We start from the raw sequence: 25,999 nt of genomic DNA, 5'->3' as shown, positions 1-25,999 counted from the left end.
TCTGAAGGATATGAAGTCTGAAACTCAAATGTAGGTCATTAATTAGTGACTTCAATGCTCAGACAGAAAACCACACATTTTATGAGGAACAGACCAAATCTGGAAGCAAAAATCTGAACACTCCTCAAAAAAAAAAAAAAAAAAAAAAAAGGAGAACAGTTGGGAGGTATGGCTCCAAAACCAACTGGATGTCAGAAATCTCCCACAACCATTAAATCACCTCATCCCTGAGCTACTGCATTGTCCCTTACCAGTACCCAACTGCCAGTTTCCCCTTTGTCTCTCTCCTTCTTTTTTTTGTTTAACAATACCTAGTGCTAACCATGGCTTTGAAAAGGATAGCCATACAGAGAGGACCTGTACTCTAATCAACCTAAGGCCTGCACACACTCTTGAAATCACACACCCCACCTGGCTGTTACTGGCCAAGATAAGAATCCTGTCTACTGTCTCAGCTTCTACTTTCCTCCCCCCCTTTCTGGCTTCAGAATTCTGTTGGTTGGAAAAGGGAGGGGAGGGTGACTCGGCTGCCAGGGGAGGGGCAATGAACAAACTTCAAATGAATGGCCCCATCCTCAATTGTCACTTGAAGTAACAAGCGGTCATTGGCTGAACTTGAACATTTAGTACAGCCATGTGTATGACCTAGCAAGAGCCCTAACTCCTGTACACCACTGTGTCTTCAATAACCACCAAGGAAGCCACCCTCCTACCTACCCATCATCGCCTGACTCATCCCATACCCACTTAAATCATTTTTCAATAGAGAGGGGAAAAATACCTAAAGGTATGCATAGTTCTAGTCCCACTTCAGTACATAACTCACCTGTAAAAACCCTTAAGGATACCTGAATTCCAACACTAAGGCACAAAGGCCCTTTCCACCTTAACCCTCTGCACCATCAGGATTTAGGCTGGTTGCTTCTGTGTAGGTCAGTAACCAACTATGTTCCCAACCTACACCAAAAGAGACCAAACCTCTTCCTGCTTGACATTAAATAATAACCCCCCCTATTTTCCCCTCCTATCTCTGCCTTAGCCCTCACATCACTACCATCCACTCAGGTCCAAATAATTACCCCTCACCTAATCACTACTATCCACAACTGAGAGAAGTCCTGTACAAATTTGTTTGCTGTTGCAGCAAATATCATTTCATGAGGCAAAGCCAGAGTGATTAAGCAAAGTCAACCATGGTTAAATTCTGTGTTATTTTTAATATACAATGATATATTTTTAATAAATACAGTTCTATTTTTATTTTACCTTTTTAAATATGAAAATTGTAAGAAGAGACTTTAATCATCATTACTGCTTTTCCCTTACTGATACCTTACTGTGCATGCATAGGGCAGTCAAATGCTTATACTTTTACAGCACCTTCGAAAATTTTTTGTTTCTGCAACATTTTTTGCTGGAGTCAGGAGTTTGCATGTATACAGCTGATTGCATTAGGACATCTGCTCACTGCTTGTGTACTCAGGCAAGTTTATTGAATCTTTATTTCAGTTTGTGACTTGAGAACAATTTTATATGTTTGCAAGGATGTTAATTTTTATTTAATGTGATGCTGTCTGATTTCAGTTTTTCCACTTTATCAGCACCATGAATATGGTGGCTGTCATAGGGATTTCTTTTATTTTATGTGTCTTTGTGCTCATATTTGCTTCTATGGTTAAAGCTGGATCCATAACTGGCATGCTGATTGCTTTGTCCTACCTGAGTGCCCCTTTTTGAATAGCAATTGAGTATCTTTTTATAATTTAGAAATAATCTATATTCTGCTGTTTGTATTGCAGGATTTACCTATAGCTGATGTTGTTTGGCTATAAAGATGACATCTAAATATTCAAGCAAGCCATATTTAGGTAAATACTGCATTGCCCACAGCTGAATGTGAGTTATTAGTCTTATATAATGACATTATTCAAAAGAGAAATTAACTGGATTTTTAAAATAATGCCAATGTATGAAGGTACTTCTTTTTTCTTGCATGTGTTTTGGTGCTTATTTCACATTAGCTAACATTATGCACCAGTCATTGCATAATACATCTATTTGCATCTGTGTAGTTTTTAGTTTTCTTTTCTTTTTCTTTTTGTATTTGTTTGCTGCTTCCATGACAATTTCTACATTTACTACTGTTTTCAGTATAGTTCAAGGAATAGAAACTGTCTGCTCTTGCTCCATTTCCCCTACTTGCACTAACATCCGTAGCAATTAATTGCCCAGTCTCCAACATTTTTTATACTGTTATAGGGTTTTGCCTCCAAATATAGTGAAATAGAGAACTTTCCATTTTGATGGAATAGTATTTATTAATTCACTAAGAGTAGCGAACTAGATGGTTTTCTTTTCTTATATGTCAGACTATTATTTCACTGACATCAGCAGTGCCTGATCACTGTGCCTGTACTATAACGCCCATACAGCGATGATGGAATTTAAATGCTCTCCTCTCTTCATTGTCACTCTTACAAGCACTCCGTGCATAAGATGAGCCATGGGAGCATTTGCATTGAAAGTGTCAGTGAAGCACATAGCAGGTAAAGACAAAAAAGAATTAAACTCTGAGGGGTACTGAACCTTTAGTCAAACTGAAGGTGTCATTGAAGTACATTAGAAGTGATTGTTACATATTTAGAGACTGTAAGCATAAAAGACAGAAAAGGCATTCAATGGTGAGCAGTGTTGAACCCTCAACTCTTGAAATTCACACTGTATAAATCACATCATTTATAAGCTGAGTGATGGAAGCGGTCTCGTTGAATGTGTCAGTGAAACATGCAGCAGGTGATTGTTGCACATTTGCAGAATGGAAGCATAAAAAGCTTTCAACCCTAAAGGGTATTAATCACTTCCTTTACAATATGAGTCATGGAAGCAGTCTTATTGAATGTGTGTTAATGTGTCTGTGAAGCATATCGCAGATGACTCTTACACACTTGCAGAATGGAAGCATAAAAGACAGTAAAAACATTTATCCCTTAGAGTATTAGTCCCTCAGCCTTCTTAATGTGTACTCTATAAATGCCTTAATTTACGAGTTGAGCCATTGAAGCAGTAAGACAAAAGATGTGAACTTTACCATATTTCATACTGGCACAATGCTATGCTATGCCACTCCACTCATTTGCATGACTGACAGCAAACATGACCAGTCTCCATAGTAACTGACAATGATTTGACTTAATTATTATATACGACTAGCATTGCCAGTCCTAATTGGCTGAGCATGGGCATCAACTGTGCTCTTTATGACACATGACCCACAGTACAATCACAAAAAGATAAGTGATTTAGAAGCCCAATATGGGAATGTGCGTGGTCAGTTTATCTATTTTTTGGCCAAATTAAAGGTTGAAAATGGGAGCACAGGAAATGGATGAAAAGGTGAAAAAAGCAAAGAACAGAACAGAAGGTGAGCAAATAAGGAATGAGAAGGAAGTTGGTAAGGAAGTAGGGAAATCATTTTTTTGTGACAGATGCCCATTTAATTTTTATGAATAGAAGGTTAAGCTGGGGAAGGAAGTGCACAGAGTAAGAGGAAGGTAAGGGGGTTAGATTAGGTAGCAGAGGAAATGAGACATAACTGACTGGGCGTGCAGTAACACAATGAAGGAAGGCTTTCATATCACTATACTTGTGGTGGCAGTGTCTCCTGTGTGTGGGATGCAAGTTGCACTGGTATAATCTAGGATAAACCTTTCCAGGCTTCAGTTTTATACTGAAACCATTCATAGCCCTCTTGCAAACCCTCTTGGCTATAGTCCTGATGGAGGAGATGGAGACGGTTTTCCTTTTTCCCTTCCACATGCAAGCTCTGTGCACTTAAAGGAGCATTACACTTTCATTCTCTAGTCATGATGTCGCAGCTTAAAGAATTTCAGGGACAAATGTCAAAGAACTGGTCCCAAACCAGTTCTCATGCATGCCAGTGTCAGCATATCAATGAGCTTCAAGAGGCACCCCATTGTAGAAAAATCCTGACAAACTCAGAAAATACAGGCACTGTATCATTATGGTTCACAATGACACCTTAAGGTATGAGACATAGCTGTTGTCAACGCCATTTTAAGCTGTTCAGTAAGTATGCTCTACAGTTGCTCCATATGCATGTGGTTGAATATGGAAAGATATTTCCTACTCTAGAAGCACTAGTTGAGTGTGCATGTGCAGTACCACACATTGGGACACAGGTATGTGCATGGCATTTAGTACACGTCTGGTTGATGTTTACCATTTGTACTTGTCATATGAATTGAGTGAATCAGAAACAACAACGATTTGTTTCCTAATTAGCATAACCATTGCATCTATTCAAGTGAGCCTACATGAAAGAAGCATGATGAGAAACAGAAGCAAAGCCTCATTTCTCTATAGAATAAAACAATGGAGCTTAGAGTTTGGTTCCTGCATAAGGTGAGTATAGAAAATAAACTTTCTTCAGCAAAAATATATCTGCATGTACGAGGTTGATGCTACTTATGGCAACTCCATTCATTTATACAACAGATGATTTTAACTGTTCTTCGCCTACTGATTTTAAGCTATGTAAGTTTGCCAAAACTTTTAAATATTTTGGCCAAGGTGTTTTGAGAGGGTGATTGCAATGGTACAGCAATGACTGGGCTGCTTGTGTCATAGCATACTGTGCCAGTCTCTGCCATGATCATCTCCTGCAGCTGGCACCATGTCTGGTTCCTTATCTGATTCAGCCACCCCTGCCTATTGTGCTGGGTTCTGCAGGCCCTGCAAATGTCCACCCTGCAGGAACTGCTTCCTAAGTATAATACTGTGTAACATTGTATAAACCAACATTATTTTTGGACATGTGGCAGGGTCAAATTGAAGGGCATCACTGGATGAATATCCAGGTAGGGGAAAGTATGCCTTTATTAACCCAAACACACACAATCAGTACTGTTTCTTGTTTGTGAATGGGCATAAATGCACAAATGATCTGTTGTGTTTTTGTAGATTTCTTATGGATGGCATGAGCTAGGGTTTCAAGGCATATTGAATTTCGTCAACAAGATGATCCTGTAGGAAGTTACCCCTCACACACCTTTGGTGCAGGTCACAGGTTTTCCATATGTGGAAGTCATGATAACTCTTTAGGTAGCCTACACAGATATTGTAAATTATACACTGTGCATAGAAAATGTTACAATACAAAAAATAAGAAGACAAAAAGGAAAAGTAGAAAAGGAGATTAGTAATGGAGAAGTTAAAAAAATCAAAACTGAGGTTATGGAGTACCTGCAAAGCGAAGGATTCTGTGTAGAAAATTGAATGCAGAAAGCACCACAACAGGATAGAGCAATGGATATCCAAATTAAGGGGAAACCAGTGGAACAGGAAGGAATTGATCAGGTGCCATATCAAGATACTTTCGTGCCTTCCACAGGAAATCATTATAAACATTTGCTTGAAGCTAGACAGCAAGGAAAGAAACAGGAAACTGTGGAAACGCTGATGCCGTTAATGTTGAGGAGTGATAAGCCAGTGAGTTCCCATATGACAGAGCAACAGATGGCACAGGATGAAATTGAAGGGAATGTGCCACAGGAAGATGCTATAGAACTTTCTACAGAATGCCCACAGGAAATGGAAAATGGGTTTGCCCTCAGTTTGGAAGAAAATAAGCTAAGAGAAGAGTTGCTTGATTTAATAGACATGGATAGATATATTAAGATCAATGAGAGAAATAGAATGCAGAAGGTCAATAAAACTCCAAAAGTCAGAAGCTTGATAAAACAAATGAACACAGTAATTAGGACTGTCCATAGAGATCCATGTGATATAACAGACGTAAACAGAATATATTACTGTGCTGCTAAATTAATAACTGATAAAGTTCTACCACAGGAACACAGGGTAGTGAGGGAAGGGGATAAATCGAATACCATCATGGAAGTATCGAATAGAGAAAACTATAAAGCAATTAAGAAAAGGTGTCACTCTTAGAAGACTATAGAAGAGGGAATAGATCAACAAAAATACTAAGAAAGATAGATGTGATAAAAGCAATGCACAGTATTAGAACAGACCAAGATCTATCATGTACTATCGCAAATAAACTAAAAATTTTAGCACAAGCAGAAAAAAAATAGAAGATACACAGATAAATATAAAGGAAAAGTACAAAATAAGCAATGCATTGATGACCCAAAACAGTTTTATAGAGAATTGAGAAATAAGGTAAAAGTAATTGAAAGACCACCAAAAAAAAAAGCGGAAGTAGATACAAGATCCTGTGGGAACATATCAAAGATGCTAAACGGATAGAAGTAAAAGAAAGAATAAGAAGTTTAACAGTACAGGATATGAAATGGGATGAAGTAACAGCCAAAGAGATTGAGACAAAGTTAAGAAAAGCCTCTAATTGGAAAACAACAGTCCCAGATGCAGTACCTAACTTTTAGTTAAAAGTATTAACATCTTTGCACAAGGATTTAGCCATGAGTAAGAAGTATTTATATGCCCACCCTGAACAAACAGCAACCTGGCTAACAACAGGCAAAACAATGCTCCTTCTTAAGAGTGAACCTGCAAGCTACCCTAAAAATTATAGACCAATAACTTGCCTTCCGAAGATATATAAACTATACAAGGGAAATTATGCTGACAGAGTTTATAGTCATTTAGAAGAAAACTCAATTATGGTAGTAGAACAAAAGGGTAATAAAAGGAAGACATATGGAACAAAGGATCATTTGTTGTTAAATAAAGTCATACTGGACAACTCTAAAAAGGGGAAGAATTTAAGTATGGCATGAATTGACAATAAAAAAGCATTTGATAGCATCCACATTCATGGATAAAAGAGTGCTCCTTCTTAAGAGTGAACCTGCAAGCTACCCTAAAAATTATAGACCAATAACTTGCCTTCTGAAGATATATAAACTATACAAGGGAAATGATGCTGACAGAGTTTATAGTCATTTTGAAGAAAACTCAATTATGGTAGTAGAACAAAATAATAATAAAAGGAAGACATATGGAACAAAGGATCATTTGTTGTTAAATAAAGTCATACTGGACAACTCTAAAAAGGGGAAGAATTTAAGTATGGCATGGATTGACAATAAAAAAGCATTTGATAGTATCCCACATTCATGGATAAAAGAGTGCTTAAAATGTATAAGATATACCCTACACTGATTGACTACATTACAGTGACCATGAAACAGAGGCAGACAACTTTGCAATTAAACCATGATAAAGGACAGATTATTATCCCAGGGATAAAAATTCAAAGGGGGATATTCCAGGGTGACTCTCTGTCACCTTGCCATTAATCCATTAAGCTGTTTACTTAACAACTTAGGCCATGGCTACAATTTGGCTCCTAAAAAACAACACAGTTTAAATACTTCACATCTTCTCTTTGTCAATGATTTAAAACTGTATAGCTCATCAGATGAGGAACTGAAAGTACCGCTGCAGGTTGTCAAAACTTTTTCAGATGATATAAGAATGTCATTTGGTCTTGATAAGTGTGCAAAAGCAACCTTTAAAGCAGGAAAATTGCAGCACCAGGAAAACATCAGTTTGGGACAAGCATGTGATATAAAAGAACTTGAGCAAGAGGGAATGTATAAATATTTGGGAATTGATGAAGGATCAACAATAAAACATTAACAAATGCGAATAAAACTTAGTAAGGAATACTTTAGAAGACTTACATTAATTCTGAAAACAGCATTGATATCTAGGAACAAAATACAAGCTATAAACCAATTTGCTCTTCCTGTCCTAACTTACAGTTTTGGAGTGATTGACTGGCCCCAAAATATGCTGGATAGATTAGATAGGAAAACAAAAAGGATACTTCATGTTTACCAAATAATTTTAAAAAAATTAGTGTATACCAAGATTATATATTCCCCATTCTGAAGGAGGGATGGGCCTTCTTTAAACTGATTACATATATAGGTCTGCAATCGTGGGACTCCACACATATCTGCTGACCTCACAAGATGCAAATGTAGTGAAAACTTTGAAACATGAGGAGAATAAATCTAAGATGACTTCTCTGCTTAATTTAGCAGAAGCATGTCGGCGTCAAGCAGGAATGGAAATCAAACCAGAAGTAGATAAAAATCAGGCATCAACTGAATGTGCCAAAAAACAAAAGAAAGAATATAAGGTGAAGGACCAGATGAGAAGGCAAGAAATGAGGAAAAAGCATAAATATAATTGCAAGTATAGAAAACTTCTGAAAGAACCTCATGTTGATCAGGAATGAACACAGGAATGATTAAGGAGAGGCAAATTCAAACCAGGAGAGATGAAAGGTTAATATTGGCAGCCTGAGATAGTGGGCTACATACACAATGGTTTACAAAATCCATTGAACATGTAGGAGAAACAGACAAATGTAGGATTTGTGAAACCGAACTGGAAACAGTCATGCACCTTGTTGCTGGTTGTGACATACTAATGGCAGAAGGACTGTACACTGAAAGGCATAATAATGTGGCAAGACTGTTGTACTGGGGTTTGTGCAAACATTGTGGTATTGAAGTTACTGAAAAACACTGGAAACATGAGCCACAAACTATCATAGAAAATTATGAGTTTATATCACATTGGATCACCCATTGCCAACAGTTCAAAAGATAGATGCTAGAAAACCGGATATAGTGCTCCAAGAAAAGAAAACAAAAGAACAAAAGTAGCATTGATCATTGAAATTGCTACACCCAGTGACTACAGCATCTTGCGTACAGAGAGACACAAAGTCATAAAATATCAGGAATTGCAGGCAGAAATGAGAGCAATGTGGAAGAAAGATACACAGACAGTTCCAATAGTAGTTGGAGCAATGGGTCTTATAAAAAAAAATCTACAATTGTATTTAGATATATTACCAATCCATGTAACCCCATACGAATTGCAGAAGGAATCATTACTGGACACATTGCGAGTGCTGCGAAGAGCACTTTTGGCTGACATCAAAGATTGAAAAAATACTAATTTCATGAACTTTAATCAAACTTTGACTTAGGAATGGGATCCACTCCCATCATAGTATTAGAAACTCAAAAGATTTGGAGAAATTAAAAGTGCATTAAAGACCACTTGGCAGTTGATGGAGTAATACCCTTTGCAGTTCAAATATCTCTTTCCCAGTTCATTAAGTGGTGACTTTATTTCTGTGTGGGTACTGTCTATGGTTTCCAGTAGGTTACATCACAGGAATCCAGCATGATTCTGGTTCTTTCTTCTGGGATACATGAGAACAACATATGGTCCCCCACATAATGAAGCACTGCATCAAGAAACTGATGGATTATTCTAAAGACAAAAGTCTGAGATATCCCACCTGTGTTCCCAGTATGTCCCTGAAAGGTTTTTATATGTACAACTGTAAAGACACCCATACCATAGTACCCACTGGGACAGGTACTCCACAGCTCTAACAGGGTTACAGGTTAGGCTGACATATGTCCAAAATGTCTTTAATGGTGCCTCTTTCAACAAGGTACCAGTCCGCAATGATGGTGTCTTAGAGTACATGAAATGTTAAGCATGACTGGACAACCTTTCACCTACGGTGCAATGCTGTGCACCATTATGCATGGCAGTAGCAATCAAAGCCTCTTGCAGATACATATTTACTAAATTGTGGCAGCCCATAATGTTACGTAACAATTTACTCAGACTGAACATAAGCATTCAGCAGAGTTCAAATGTACAGAGTGGACAACTATTGCACAGTATTTATACATTTCTGAATCACCCTGCCATTTTGTTTTGCCTCATGATTAAACATGGCACCCGATTATATAGCCATTAGCATACATCACAACTGACCAAGCTATTTGGGCTGCTCACATGGTACCGCCTGATTTTCTGAATTGCACAAATTCACCTAGTGCAATGCAACAAAGTTTTCTGATTCTGGCAAAGTAAAATAGTTCTACAACTTCAAAAATTACTCTACAAACCACAGAGCTAACATACATTGTGAAATAAAAAATTTTAATAACACTTGCATCAAAATCCTTAAAATGTGCCCATACAGGTAAAAGTTCATTATTGATGACACAGAGATGTATTGTTTCTCCACAAAGAAGAACTATTTTACATCTTTGATTATTACATTTAACTTTGTTACTGTCTGACACGTTTTGTGATGTATCAAGAAATTTATTTTCCATTGATTATGGTCACAAACTATCAGACCTGCTAGTTTATTATCATCTGCAAATTTAGGCAGGCATGTATAGTTTTGTTGTTGGTAGTGTGGCCATAAAGATATTAAGCAAACTGGAACCCAGTGTCAACCCCCTGGGGAACTTTAAATGGTTAAAAAATGATGTTTTTCATACAGACAAAAGAATGTATTTCAGATACCAACTCAATAATCCATTGTACAGAATACTAATTAATTCTGCATGTGTTATGTTTTGCTAGGGGCACTGTATGGAATGCTTTCACTAGGGCCTATATCAATAGCTGTATTAGTATATGATGCATTAACTGCTTGAAAGTAAAAGTCAATAAGCTTAGTCTCACAGGATTTACCTTGACAAAACATATATTGAATAGTATACTTTAATAGTAGCCTCTTTGGTGAAATTAATTCTAAAATAAAACTCTAAGAACAGATCTGTAGTTTTCTACTTGACCTGCATCACAATCAAAACAGCAAGAGTTAGTTTTCATCCCTCTGGGAATAAATTCATACTGTAATTCTGATAGAAATCAATGCCATTAAACTGGGAAAGTACTATAGTTAATTTGATAATGGGGGAAGCCTTTCAGACCAACTGGGCTATCAACAGACTGATTACTAATTTTGCATAAACAATTTACTATGTAAATATTTGATATAGATGGAGATGAACAAATAATACAAGACGTCATTGAACAAGTATCCCTACACTCATTAGAGACCACTCAGTAAAAAATAAAAAAAAAACAAATTCTTAGACGCCATTCAGGAAAAATATGAAAAAAATCAATAATTTAGTTATCTATTATAATACTTCTATTATCTGTCAGTGTGATGTTAGTGGAATGGCCCACAGAGAAGCGTTTTTATGTATATAAACTTGTTCACTGTTTTCACTGTTGGTTCATGTGGGCTTTGTAACATTTTATCCATATACTCTCTTGGACTTTATTTGTTACAAATTACATTAAATCATTATTTTTGTTTGCTTTCCATGTCCACATGTTTTAAGTACATAGTCCACAATTATATATTTATACTCTAAAGCTGAACAAGGCTGAAAAAGGCTATTTTTCCACGATGGATATTTCTTAATGTGAGTGATACAGGAATTTCTATGGAAAAAATGTGTCTCTGTTCCCATCTCTCTCTCTCTCTCTCTCTCTCTCTCTCTTTCTTTCTCTCTCAAAGATGCTTTAATTTATGCTGAACACTGTTGATTCTTGCAGATGGTCACTGCAATCAGGGATGTAGGAAGCAAATCCCATTATTGCACTCACAAGCTCTAGTTCTACCCTCTGTGGGCACTTATCACTTAAAAATGGAAACATCTCTCACGATGTTATTCTCACCAAGCATTTAATAAATGTAAATAACATTTTCGGCTGTTCCCCCAAGCACTTCACAAATGTAAGTAACATTTTCAGCTGTTCCCCCAGTACTATTAAAAACACTGTTTTTAGATTATCAGTATTGCACCTGCTGTTAAAGGCATTCATTTAGACAGTTGTAGACATGATATGGCCTGAATAAAAAGCCATGTTGATATGATGCTCAGACAAAATGTACTCAGTAGAGTACAAGAGCATTCCTGGCTACACCCTTGACTGTAACCACATGAGCCCTGGCGCACCTGTTGATCTGCTTCTTCCCAGTTTTGATGAAACCCAAGAAAACCAGTGACTGCAGTTGACATTCCTACAATGCACGTGGTTTAATTACATAACTTGATGCTACTATTTTCCAAATCATTAATTCAGTAGAGTACATTGTTGCTGATCCTCCTCCCCATAAAAATGTTATTTCTCTATCCTTTTATCTCACCACATGAATAAAGAACTAAGGGTTGGGGACATTGACTCCCTATTGGTGACAGACATACATTTTTTATTCCATTTGTTAGCTGTAATGTGAAATCAGAAGCAGAATGAAAGATCTAAGTTTACTTTACAAATCATTTACCAAGAGCATTTGTTGTGTGATATGTTATGGAGCTTACTGTGTGCAAACATATATTGAGTGGCTCCTGCTGGCAGAGGGGTTACCCATTTCACTTGCCTCCTACCCTCAATTCTCCAGCTCATCACTTAAATACCAATTTCTCTCCGACCAAACTCTCTCCCATAATGGAGCCCTCTTAAACAAATACACTTAGTAAACCATGTTTTCTACTGCACTCTACAAATTACTAATCATAAACAAATGCATATCCAGTATATGTGAAAGATGTCTCATCCAACACACACACACACATTTTCCTGAAATCAGCCATGACTCTGCTCTCTCTTATAAATGTTGATACAGATCATACCATAGAAGCTACAGTCACTTCCTAGTACATTTCAGAGCTTCTCAAGCTCCTTAGCACCACATTACACTTAAATCACTATCTTCCAGTTGAACAGCCAAAAATCTAAATCCCATACCCTATCATATTCTGTCACACAGCCATCGCCAACATGTACTCCTGCAATTTCTCTTCATATGCCATAAAATAATTAATATGTATAATGCACTTTTTCTTCATTATCAAAGTAGCAACTCTCACTAAGTTACGACTTCTACGCAGCTATATAGAATCATAACAAGGCCAACAAATACTCACATACTTTAAATTAAGTGTATCACTACTAAACACAAAGAACGTGCTAATAAAGTAGAGAAATTCATTGATTAATTTGAACCAAGAGTTTAAACACCCATAATAGAATCCTGGATAAAATATGACAGCCCCAATTGTCAGTTCCATTTCCCAAACTACAATATTATCTTCAAGGAAAGCCAAGCAGTAGCACTAGCGGGGATACACCTTTCTTAATCAATGACAATATTCAGATAAACAAATAAAAACAAAACACACCTACCAATGATCATGACTCAAACTGTAAATACCATAAATCTGCATCTTATCAACCACGTCTCTATCAACTTAGGAGACTTAAACATCAGCCTCTTTCAACCCAAATTTGCTCACATGCACCATTTCCTAACCAACCTCAGTCTAACTAAACTAAAGGCTACACTAGACCAAACTTCATCACAAAGAACAATCCCTTCTGAATCTAATACTTACCTAATGAATCTTCTATCATCAGTAAGCTTATCATTTTCCACCCTCCATCAGTAACAATTGCTCCATCATATTCTGAATTTAGCCATCATTTGCTAGGCAATCAGCTCAGCCCTGCCTACCTTCTGCGCTAAAACCCAACTTCAAATAAACAAGCTTAAACACCACCACTCTGAAATTCAATGGCACAAATTATTTACAAACAATCCCTTAAATGTTGCCCCTTCATTGACCAAGCTTTCTTTAGGACACCAAAACATTTTCCCCCAAAGCATCATAACTACTACAACCTGTCAGCAAATGGCTAACAAAAGAACTGAAAGCTTTTCATAACCTCATAGACAATAAGTAGAAAGAATGGGAAAGAAACCACTGCCAACTCAAGTGTGACCATTTTACCCTAATGCAGAACTTAGCTGAAAAATCCACAAGATGTTATAAAGCAGATTCTTTACCCACTCCAACTTCACAGAATGTACTAAGCTTTAACCAAAATAATTTATAGAGGTTAATAAATAACATTACTGTTAATATTCCTTTTGTTGACCCCTAAAATATGGACAGTATTAACATAGCCCCAGGTTATAACTTTGCCACAGACTTTCTTAAAAAAACTCCCCTCATTTTCTGCAACAATTCAAGCTCATTTCCCATTACAACTACCTCATCAGCCCACATTCAAGATGCCTTACCTTCCTCCTTTAAAATGACAGTTACACAGCTATGAAAGGTATTTCCATGCTCCTGATCAAAATTCCACCAGATGCTCACCGTCTCAAACAGATTTCATTTCATCTTACTCTGCCATGGATACTTAATCCTATGCATCACCAAATATGTAATACTTTTAAAACTGAAAATAGCAGGAGATATAGCAACAGCCAAAGCATTCAACCCAACTTCTGCTAATGGCTACAGACCCATCCTAATCCTTCCTACCCTGGGAAAAATCCTTGAAAAACTAATTTGTATCCAGCTAACTTCCCCACTCTAATCATAGATGATTATCATACAACAGGGGTTCTGGACTGGTTGTAACACCATAACTGCCCCGCACTTACTGACAGATGAAATTCTGTTCTAAACCAGTCAACAAATGAATGAATAATTAAATGAATAATATTGTACTATAATTCGTTTTTTTTTCAGAGAGGGCTCTCTTGCTACTAAACATCTGCGTGTACCATTTCTATTATTACTAACCCAACTATTAAGCTAAATTCTATATTAATCATATTATAATCTTTTACATCATATCTTCACAAAGAAAAAGAGACATTACTTTTTATGGTCTTATGTACTTTCACCAAGTTACAAGACACACACACACACACACACACACACACACACACACACACACACACACACACACACGCGCGCACAAACTCACACTAGTAAATACTGCACTCAGGGTATTATGTGTTGAAACAGGAGCCTAAAACTCCTAATGATTCCACAATGAAATACCAAACAACAAAACCCGGAACATCAGAAATATCAAAAGCTAATTCCTGAAAGACAAGATGATGAAAAAACTAAAGCATAAATGATTTTTGCAGTAGTCAATATCTCCTGCACCCCTGATGTGTGTGAGGGGGCAAGCCCCCGCTCCACTCAAACTTACATATACCAATATATGGTCACAAAGCAACTCAAAGAATGGAGAAGTCTCCCCAAATATGGGAATCAGTCTAGCACACACAAATTGCACCAGCAGTGATTTCCCATGAAAACAGCAACTAGGGGTTTGTTCGTCAGCATGTTTTGTTTTGGACAACTAGGGAATGTGTAGATATACCATGCTATTGTCCACATAGGATAAAACAAATAACCTATCAATAGTCATAACTGTACTTAATCTTTAGAGGTTATACGTGGTTGTCAAAAATATAAGTAAATATTAATGTTTCATTAGTTTTATTAAGAAGATAACACTGAAGCCTTTATGAAAAATAAAATACATTCCTGGGATTCATTAATGCCTATACTAAGTATACACCATTCTGAGTAAACAGACAACACAAGCATGACTCACACCTTCTACCTCCTAATTTTAGTTTTTCTGTTGATTTTCTTGCAGCCTTAAATATCGAGAGGGATTCATAAATATTACCACAAAGTGTAGACTACATATACACTTAATGAAATCTTTCTGACCAACTAGAAAGCACAAAAATGTAGTAGGGATGTTCTTGAATACAGATCATGTGCACTTAGTGTAGGCATTAACTTGACTGTAATATTTATAACTATTTAGTACACTGATTAATTATAGATTGTGTAGTTATACTTTCATAGTCTCAAAGTTTGAATAATGTTTTTGGCAATCTGAATCATATTTTGTAATTAACAATCATCCTTTAATACATTTTGCCACAAAGCTTGGTACATAATGCACATGGCAAACTGACTAAGAGCACTGTTATAGTCTGTTTTAATATTTGTTTTATTTAGTTAACATTTGGCCATTGAATGTTGACTTTTTTCCTAGCTTATACCTGCAAAATTGTTCTTGTAAAAGTGTACGTATAATTTAGAAGTCCATTACAAGAAAGGTTTACTTGAATGGTGTTATTTTACAGTAAAACTTCCTGAACAGAGGTGCTTAAAAATGTTACGTATACAAGCCACTTTTTAGTATCAATAGCAGCACATGAATTAGTGAATAATTGTGAGAGTGCAAATCATGAGTCACATTTATCAAATATCGCTGTGCAGGAGAAGGTGGAAATGTTGATTTTTGTTGACTTTGTTAAACATCTGGGGGACTGAAGGGCTTTTGCTCCACTTCATGCCATTAATTTTTGGATAGACACTGAAGGAAGGGCAAGAGGAAGGAAAAAGGCAACTTCAAACAATTTCTGTTCTTAACTTTTCATGATATAAACTACATGTCATAGAGTTAAGCATTTTTCAGATATTGTATGTGGTAAAGATACTAAAGTAAACAGGTGCCTTTTTTCTTTAATTCTTCTTTTTTGTATTAATAAATGTAGAGACTACAATGCAAAAAGAGAAAAAGAAAAAGGCTGGAGAAAAGCAGGTTTAAGTTGACAGGTTGTGAATTTGATTTGTTGATGTAGGGGATGGGTTGCAGAGGTACACAGATCCTAGCATATGTATAGTAGACTATTTTCTGTTACTTATGTGAATGTCTCTATTAGGACATTGGCATAATGTAATAACATGTTTTAGGCGGAAACAAGTAAATAAGAGAACATTGAATGTAATGAAAAGTTTTCCTTTAGCAAAAAATATTCAGCATGTTTTTAGAACTCTTCATCTGAGGGCTACATTTTTTCTTGGGTTTCAGAGGAGACAAGCTGCTAATATGACAACAAAAAGCCAGAACACTGGTTTCCTTAAGGTTAAAAGTTAATGTTTTCTGGAGGCTCGTTAACTGTTTTTCACATTTGGGAGTTAACTGAATATAAAAAAGAACAGACCGCAATTATTCTAAGTTATAGGCAGTAACATGCATCTTAGCATGGACCATCTTAAATTTAGGTTAGATGATGCCTGTGTCTCTTTAGGAATATTGTTTCTATTAGGAGGGTTGGAGGGTTACATTTCCTTATTTGAAGATGTATATCCCTTTGTGGGTTTGTATTAAGTTAGCAGTTATGAGGTGTTCTAGGGGTGTTTTTGTGTTTGTTTGTTTTGTTTAAGGATTTTCATTAAAACAAAAACTCTTGAAAAATGTTGGCATACTTATATTAGTTGCTAGAGGAACTCCAATAGTGCCAGAAGAGTAAAAAACAGATAATAATGGCAGGTATGTAGTAGTAAGTGACTACTAGCAAGGAAAGTGGACTATACTTGCATGCATTTATCTTCAACCTAAAATTGCTATTATGGAGTTTAAGACAATATGGGGAGACATAATCAGCTTTTATCAGGGAATATTACTTATAGGTGGGGACTGGGATTCAATTTGCAACAGTAAGGATATATCTGAGGTCCAACAATTAACAGTTCACATAGGAGGAGATGAGACAAAATGATGATTTATAACCAGTCTGTAGGAAAGACTCCTGGAATAGATGATATTTTGGTGGAAGTTTGGAAGTTAGTAGGGAAGAAGGTGAAAATGATCCGGAAGTTTTTGTTTAAGAGTATCTTAAAAGGAGGTGAAACACCAACATCCTAGAAAAAAGCTGTGGTGGCTATAATACCTACAAACAGTAAAGACCCATCAGGCCCATTTTTATTTAGGGCCATTTCAATTTTAAAGCATGATTATAAAGTGTTTATATCTGTAATGGCTAAAAGAATGACAAAGGTGTTGCCAAATTGATAGATATGGATCAATGTGGTTGTATGGAAAGGAGGCAAATGTTTGTCAACAGTAATAGAACAATAATGATCCAGAGGGAAGCAGAATGTAAAAAAATACCACTGTTGCTGGTAGGTCTTGATGCAGAGAAAGTATTTGACAGAGTAAGCTGGGATTTTTATGAGTAGGACAATGGCAGCATTTGCATTCCCTGATACAATAAAAAGGTTACCAAAAGAAAAACTAACGTTGAGAAAAACTTTTAATATAACAACAGCAAAGCTTTCGGGAATATACCCTTCTTCTATACTACAAACAATTCAAATATCAAAGCAGTTGAATTTAAATAAGAGCCAAACCCATCACATGATTGCAGCCAGCCAACCATGCAATGATAAAACACATAAATTACATAATTTAACGATAAGTAATTAAGAACAATACATCAATAAAACTCTAAAATTTAAAATTTAGTATGTTGTAGCCTCACTAAAATTGGTTTTAGAGTTATGGCTGTATTACAGCCAGGTGAGTGGTTAGCAGTAAATCGCAGAATTCATTCATATTCCTTAATTTCTAGGAAATTATTAATATCACCACCTCTCATAGATGCATACACCATGTCTATCACCCTGAATTTAAATCTCTGGGTGTCCCCATTGGTACTAATATGCTTATACAATACATTATTTTCATTCTTTCTCCTAATATCGGATTTGTGTTCAATAATGCCTCTTTTAGTTTTCTAGTGGTCTTACCCACAAAAAAACAAGAACATTGAATACAGGTAGCCAAATAAACAACATTAATGCTAACACAATTGGCTGTAAACTTAAAAGTATATTTATTTCTTGTAACTGGATGGACAAATGTCTCACTTCCTTTACCAAAAATGTCAGTGCAACATGTACAATTCAAACAGCCAATTGTACCAAACCTCGTACCAACTTGAGGAATTTGTCTACCAACAAAATCCTTAAAACATAACTTATTTTTCAAAGTTCTCATATTCCTATATGAGAAGTATGGTCGGGTGCTCAGTATATTACTTACTTCTGGGGATGCCATCAAAACAACCCAATTTTTTCTCTATAATATGTTTAACAAACTTGGTTTTAGCATTAAATTTTGTTACATATCTGACCTTGGCTATATCTTCTCTGGTTTTACCCAGATTTATAGTAGATCCATCATTTATTCTAAAAATAGGTTTAAGGAGAGTCTCCCTGTCCCTTATAGTTTTATCCCTTAATTCTGAAATCAAAATTGGGTCCTAACCATAATTCAGAAAATCAGTTTGCATTTCATCAAGTTGTTTCAAAAAGGTGGAATTATCAGTGTTATGCCTACTGGCTCTATTAAATCGTGCCATTACTATCCTCTTAAAAACATAGGGTGCATACATACTACTGTTATGTATATACCTACCAACATGTACGTCCTTTTTATGTACGCTGGTATCAATGGCACCGTCTTTCAATGCTATTTGTAAATCTAAAAATACAGCCTTGCTTTCTGAATACTCCATCTTAAACTTTAAAAAAACTAGTTGTACCATTTAAATAATTAATATAATGACAAAGTTCATCTGATGTTCCCTTCTAAATAAGGAAGCAGTCATCCACAAAGTGCTGATAAAAATAGACATTACGATTTCAAATCTTAAAATCACTGCAAATATATTTTGTTTCCCATTGATGAAGAACTAAGTAAGCATCTGTATTAGCGACAGATGTGCCCATCGCTACGCCAGTTAATTGTAAATAAAATTGGTTATTAAATAAAAAAAAATAGTAGTTAAAAGCAATTCCAATAAACAACAAATATTTTCTACTTGTGTAGCTGGTAAAGAAGCCTGCCCAGTCAAAAATTCTCTAATGGATACAATCCCATAACAGTTAGGGATAACTGTAAATAAAGATGAAATGTCTAGAGTCACAGATAAATAATCACCCTGATGTAACTCACTAACATGTAAGCAATGGTACCATGTTTTAATTTAATAATAAAGTATGTGGTGTCTTTCAAAACATTATTGTAACTTGTTAAATAATGGTGCAAATGTTTCTGTAAATATATGGAGATAGGCTCAGTTATTCAACCATTGCTAGAAACTATAGGTCTCATGGGGGGGTTGCTCCAGTGATTTATGTATCTTTGGAAGCCTGTAAAGTTGTGGAATAACTGGGCAAGGGACTGTAAAAAAATGAAAAAGATCAAGGCCAATATCCCCACTGATCTGTAATTCATAAATTAACAAGAGCCCAATGGGCCAAGGGAAAATAACCCGGTGATAACAGAAAATATTGTTAGCCTATCCACCCTTATTGTAGTGGCCTCACACATATCTTTATTACAGAAAGGGCTTAATTATATACCTGCGGCAACCAATGACCTTGTGACTGTGTTAACTGATTTAAAACAGTTTGTAAAGAACGTTAACTTGAAAAGTTTATTTAAAGACTCTGACTTTAATCCATCTATGTCTTGCAAAAGACAAAGTACTTTTATACCATTAATTCTACTGGTGCTTACTGCATTTCATAATTTATGTGAAGTCGATTTCAGAATGTTATACTCTAACCACAGTAACAATAAATTTTATAATTTAAGTTATGATGAATTTCTGGCTTTAAGAATGCTGGAAACAGATAACAATATTGTAATTAAGGAAGCAGATAAAGGGGGCTCAGTGGTAATTATGGACTGTAAAAAATATGTGGAATCCATGTTACTTTTATTAGAAGATAGGAATACTTTTAAATCTATCACAGCGATGGATGTTAAGAAACATATAAGTAATGTTAACATATTGATTTATGAATTACAGTGCATCACAACAAAAGTCATTCCCTCATTCTGGGTATCTGCACTACACAGACCCCCAAAATAGTCTAAAAGTACCAGCCACTTCAGGCACACCTCTGCCCTCCTCCCCAATATGCAAAATCCTAGAAAACCTTGTATATGACCACTTCACCACCTACCTGCAAAAAATATCACCTACTGTCCAATAAACAGGATGAGTTTTGGACCAGAGAAAAAACAACAACATCACTTTGGACCATTTCTGATGATATACCAACAATTACAGATTCAAATTAACTTAACTGAGGCTGTCTTCACTGACCTAACTCAGGTCTTTCATGCAGTCAGCCTTTCTATTCTACTGAGTCACATCAATGAGAGCAGCATCAAGCCACAATTGTCTCAGTAATTCTAGGACTCCCATAGGAAGACATCATTTGCAACTGGTTTTCTAGAGGCAGCATCTACCCCATCAGGTGTCCCAGAAGGCTCAATCCTTGCACCTCTACTCTTTTCAGTCTTTATCTATAAACTACCTTTGAACTTAACACATTTTCCTATATACTGGTGACATAGTGATAACAAGATTGAGTATCTTACATCAGGAAATGTAAGGACAACTTCAAGCAGACCTTCTTGAAACAGACAATTAGATCCCTACCAAAAAACTTGCTTAACAGAAAAAAGGCTAGCAAGATGCTCATCCACTCTCCACATTACAGCATAATCACCTTAATAAGATAACTACATCATGTACATATGTACAAATTTAGAAATCTAAACAAAATCAGATCTGAAATCAGTTGTCTAATATTCTGGGCTCAAAACACTCAACATTTTTCTCCTCACCTGCTAGAGCAGCCATAAGGAAGGGCATTCTACTTGCACAACTATAATGTGGGTTACTGCTATTTATTTTCACCTCAAACAAAAATACCACCACAATATAGACCATTTCCATTAAAATCTGCCATTTCATTGTCAACTCCCGTCATGATTAACAACACTGCCTCAATCTTTCAAAGGCTAAATGGCTGCTGGTAGAGGCCAGAGGTAACCGCCTTCTAGAATGCACACTCTACCATTCACTGCACCAGGACACCCCATCTTACTAGCCATGAAACTCATTGCATCTCCCCCAACCTACAGCCATAACAGCCAGCCAACAACTGACCCACTCTACAAATTCCCAGAACAAGATGACCCTACACTGACCACAGCTTCTCTAGTTTGACACCTAAACTGAAGCAATCCTTTCAATTAAACATCACCCACCTCTCCAATTCTTCCTACTTCTGACCCCAACTTAAACAGTTCTTGCAGGAACAACGTAAATGCAAATGCCGTAGTGCTGGCCACATTGCATAAACTAAGTCAACTAAAGAGTCCCACATTTAGCTGTCCACTGCTGCTGCCCACTATTATATCTTACTAACCATTCTGTGAATATGCATAAAGCATCTTTCTTTATTATCTACTGTTTCTTCTCCTTTTTTCTACCTTCGATGCATCTACTCACTACCATATGCTTATATATGTTATCCATTAAGCACAAGTATTCCTTAGGTTTTATCTTGCTGGCTTCACTGTCGTATAGAAATTTTATTATTGTTTTAAAATAATATACAATTATTTGATTCTGCATGACACTGTCTTAATTCATGTACCTGTTATCTGTTTTATAAACACAACCTGAGCTAAGCCTGAAAATGGTCAGTTTTGATCAGTGGTCTACAATAGTAAACAAAAGTAAAATAAAATAAAATAAAATGAATCGAGAGTGTAAACAAGAAAAGAAGATATGACTCTTTATAGTGTTCAATTATCATGCTTCCTAGCTGTCTCTAGGGTCTAGTGAAGCAAGCTATACTTGTAGGCTAAACTGTGATGGATCACAAAATTCAGACTTCAAGAAAAATGTGCTTTAAATAAAACATAGCTCTTAAAGTTCCTAGTCCAAAGTCCTTTTTGACTATCAGGTCCAGGTCTTTTTTTTTTTGATTCATCAGAATGCAGTCAGGTTTCTGTATTCTTTGGTCTTATGGTGGAGTTCTAGTAATAACTGTCCCCAAGCATTGCCACTTATTTTATCCTCCAAAAACTTCCTGATAAGTCTAGCCTGAGCTGTATGCTGCCCACAGTCATGTGAACTCAGTTTTTATCCTCAGTAAACAAAAGAGTACTTAGTAACCATTCCATCCTCTAGCCTGCAAAGAAACCAGCCATGACTGGGCTTACTCATGGACTGGCTGTGGAGCTCTCCTTGGAAGTTTGCGAATTGCACTGGCAAATAAAAGCTAACACTGCGGTAAGCCTAGGTTTAAATGATAAGATGTCCATCACCTGTTTGCTCGTTGAAATTGATAGGTCTTAAATGAGTTTAAATATTTTTTAGTTTTAGTTTTAGTAATTTGAATGTTTTATAATGTTTTTGATTTTATTTATATGTATCATATGACTGATGATGTTACCCAAACTAATTGATTGCACTTCCTGTCATTCTGATGAAGTTTCATTTAGAAATGAAAGCTCTTAATTAAATTTCTTTCCTTCTTGTGGCAGCAATTTCATATTCAGAGATTGCCCTGCTGCTATGCTTTACCATAAAAACATGCAGCACTATGTACGGCTATGTCTGCAGCCATGCTAAATGCTAATGAGGCATTCTGGGGGTAGATATATACTAATTAGCCATATACTCTCCCCTGGAATTGCCTGTAGAATGGCATTAATACAGATGAGAGATTCAGAGATCAGTCAGCTGCATAAAGTCACAATGACACTCATGGCCATTCATGTTAATGAAAAAAAGTAAACACTCAACTTCAACCATCATGATAGAGTTAACTGCTCAGGAGTTTAGTGGGCAGATATGGTCATGTTTATGTCTGGGTGGCCACATGTTTGAGTGTGTGTGTGTGTGTGTGTGTGTGTGTGTGTGTGTGTGTGTGTGTATTTGGGGAGTGCCATATCTCCACACATCGCTAAATTAATAAGTAAATCCTACAGGACTATCTATCAGTGATATATTTTTAACATCATGCCTTAATGGTAGTTAAACAAGACATGAGTCAGTTGCACACTGGACTCCAGCCTACTTTCATGCCTAAAAGGTACTTAAAAAAATAAAGATGCAATGCATCAGAGGAGCCACTAAACACCAGAGATACTCTATACTGTGTGACCTAAAGGCACCAAAAAAAATGTTTTATATGCTTTACTGTCGTACCTTCCCACATTGGCTATTTCTCATCTGGACCATCACTAGACACTAGAGATATCATGCCGTAACTGCACTTATAAAATGAAAGAAAGGTGATGTGGATCAGGGACAAGGATCCCTTAACACCAGGGATAACTCTTCTTACATCAAGTCTTAACAGGATTTTAAAAATATGTTGATTAGGGGAGCACTAGTTACTAAGGATAACTGTTTAACTTTGGTGACTCAGCCCTTTAAAAATACACAGGTTGGGGGAACACTAGACACAGAATAAGTCATTCATCTCATGCTTTAATGGCAGTAAAAAGATGTGGGTTGTGGGAGCATTAAACACAACATTGTGACTTAACAGAGCTTTAAAATGACATGGGTTGGTTGGGGGAATACTACCCACCAGGGGTAATCTCTGTAGGTCCATAGGTTCATAAGTCATTACTAGACTAATGACCACAAAAACCTTTTTAAGGCTGGCCATGCATCCCAAATCTTTGACAAGTTCTCTTACCCTCGATAAGTGTATGTAGGGGCTTGGGAGATGAACAATTACAGCCTGCCTCTGTCCATCAGAGACATAGGTGCCAAACCAGGGATGAATTTCCTGTTCCCCATCCAATTGTCCAAGTTACACTTGAATTGGGTTAGGGAGGAACTCTGCTTCACATGGATAGGGTGCATGTTCCAAAGAGGTGGTAGTCTCTGTGATACATACCCATCTCACCCGCAGGTCCTATTTGTATCACAAGCAAGGTTTACGACTTTAGAGCAGGCATTTCTGGTACTGTTTGTTTTGCAGATATGTAGGAGGTCCAGCAGGGTGGGGTCTGACAATGCCTTGTGTCCCAGGCATAGATCTCCCATCAATAGCCACTAGGAGACAGAATACAGGGATAAAGCCTTGAGGTGGCCTTCACAGGACATGTTACTTATGCCCTGTATTCTTCAAATGTGGAACCTCTGTGGATATTCCAGTTGTAGGATGTGACTGGTTAGGTGCATACCAAAGAGGGTTTTGCACTTAATGACAGGTCTGATGAATGCCAAATTCAGTGGAACAATGACCTTCTTTGACCTAGATGTCATACCTTTGTTTATAATTTGCACAGCACAGAATTATTTCATCATTACTGTAGCATGCCCTAAAGCAGATTCACACCCTGCATCTTCCCACTTTATGCATATGAGATTTGTCCACTGCCCCACCACAAAAAACCCTTTGTAAAACTAAAAATATTGCCTAAGTGTTTGAAAGTTATGTGTAGTAAAATAGGGAAAAGGTTTCAAACCCTGCACACTTGATAAATCAAGCGGTAGTAAACTCGCAAGCTAACTAGTTAGCTACTGTAGTTACACTTATTTTGCATTTTAATAAACATGAAACTTGAATGTCTAGCATCATAATGTAGTAAGAAGAGTGATCATCTGATCTCTGGGATTGTAGATTGAGTGTGTGTGTGTGTGTGTGTGTGTGTGTGTGTGTGTGTGTGTGTGTGTGTGTGTGTGTGTGTGTGTGTGTGTGTGTGTGTGTGTGTGTGTGTGTGTGTGTGTGTGTGTGTGTGTGTGTGTGTGTGTTTGTGTGTGTTTGAATATGTGGATCTGTATAGGAGAGTTAAATAAGGTGTGCCTGGGTCAACATGATGTGTGGGCTGCCATTATTAACTACAGCAAGAACGTGTTAATTTGCATTGAGATAAGTCAGCAGGGATTCACATACATGTAAATTAGCTGATACTTCCACATTATGGCTAATGTTTCTCTGAACTGTAAATATAATCATCATCTAAATGAACTCTTTTTACAACAGCTCTTACCTCAAGTGATAGGGTTCTTTATGAATCTTTGGATATATCCCATTTTACCACAGAACTTTCTAGCATAAATCCTAAGTGTGTAGTTACTAGTTCTGTGCTGTTCTACAAGGCATCTGTTACATTCACAAGTGTTGTGAACCTTATTACTTATTATACCTGAATATAGACCGTTTGCATATCTATTATGTACTGTTACATTACACTAGTCCTCATAGATGTAAATGTTTTATTTTTTTGTTTGTTTATTTCCACTACTTATTCAAACTTTATTGCATATTTACGGTTAACCTGGTTTTGTAATACAAGCCTTGTTTAGATACATTCATCATTTAATTAACACAAAATGCTATCCTTCAAAATGCACTGCTCTGCTTTTCTGTATGTACAATCAGGGATTAATTGATCAGCTCACCTGCATACTGTCTCAGATTCAACTTTCCTGTTCCAGATTTAGATTTCTATTTGTGCTTCCTTTTGCATAATTCACTTTTGCTGGGCTGCTACAAACAAGAAAATGTAAAATGACATAGTATGTAACTCCATTGGGCAAGTAGGATAGTACTAGTACTGTAGTGACAGATTAAGTATTAGGGTAGTAAACTTTGCTGAGTCTGCATAATATTGT

Source organism: Protopterus annectens, chromosome 1.part0 (genome assembly GCF_019279795.1).
Source record: "Protopterus annectens isolate FY-2018-M chromosome 1.part0, PAN1.0, whole genome shotgun sequence".
Taxonomy (NCBI): domain Eukaryota; kingdom Metazoa; phylum Chordata; order Ceratodontiformes; family Protopteridae; genus Protopterus; species Protopterus annectens.
The sequence above is the reverse complement of the archived record's forward strand: the minus strand, read 5'-3'. Positions refer to the sequence as shown.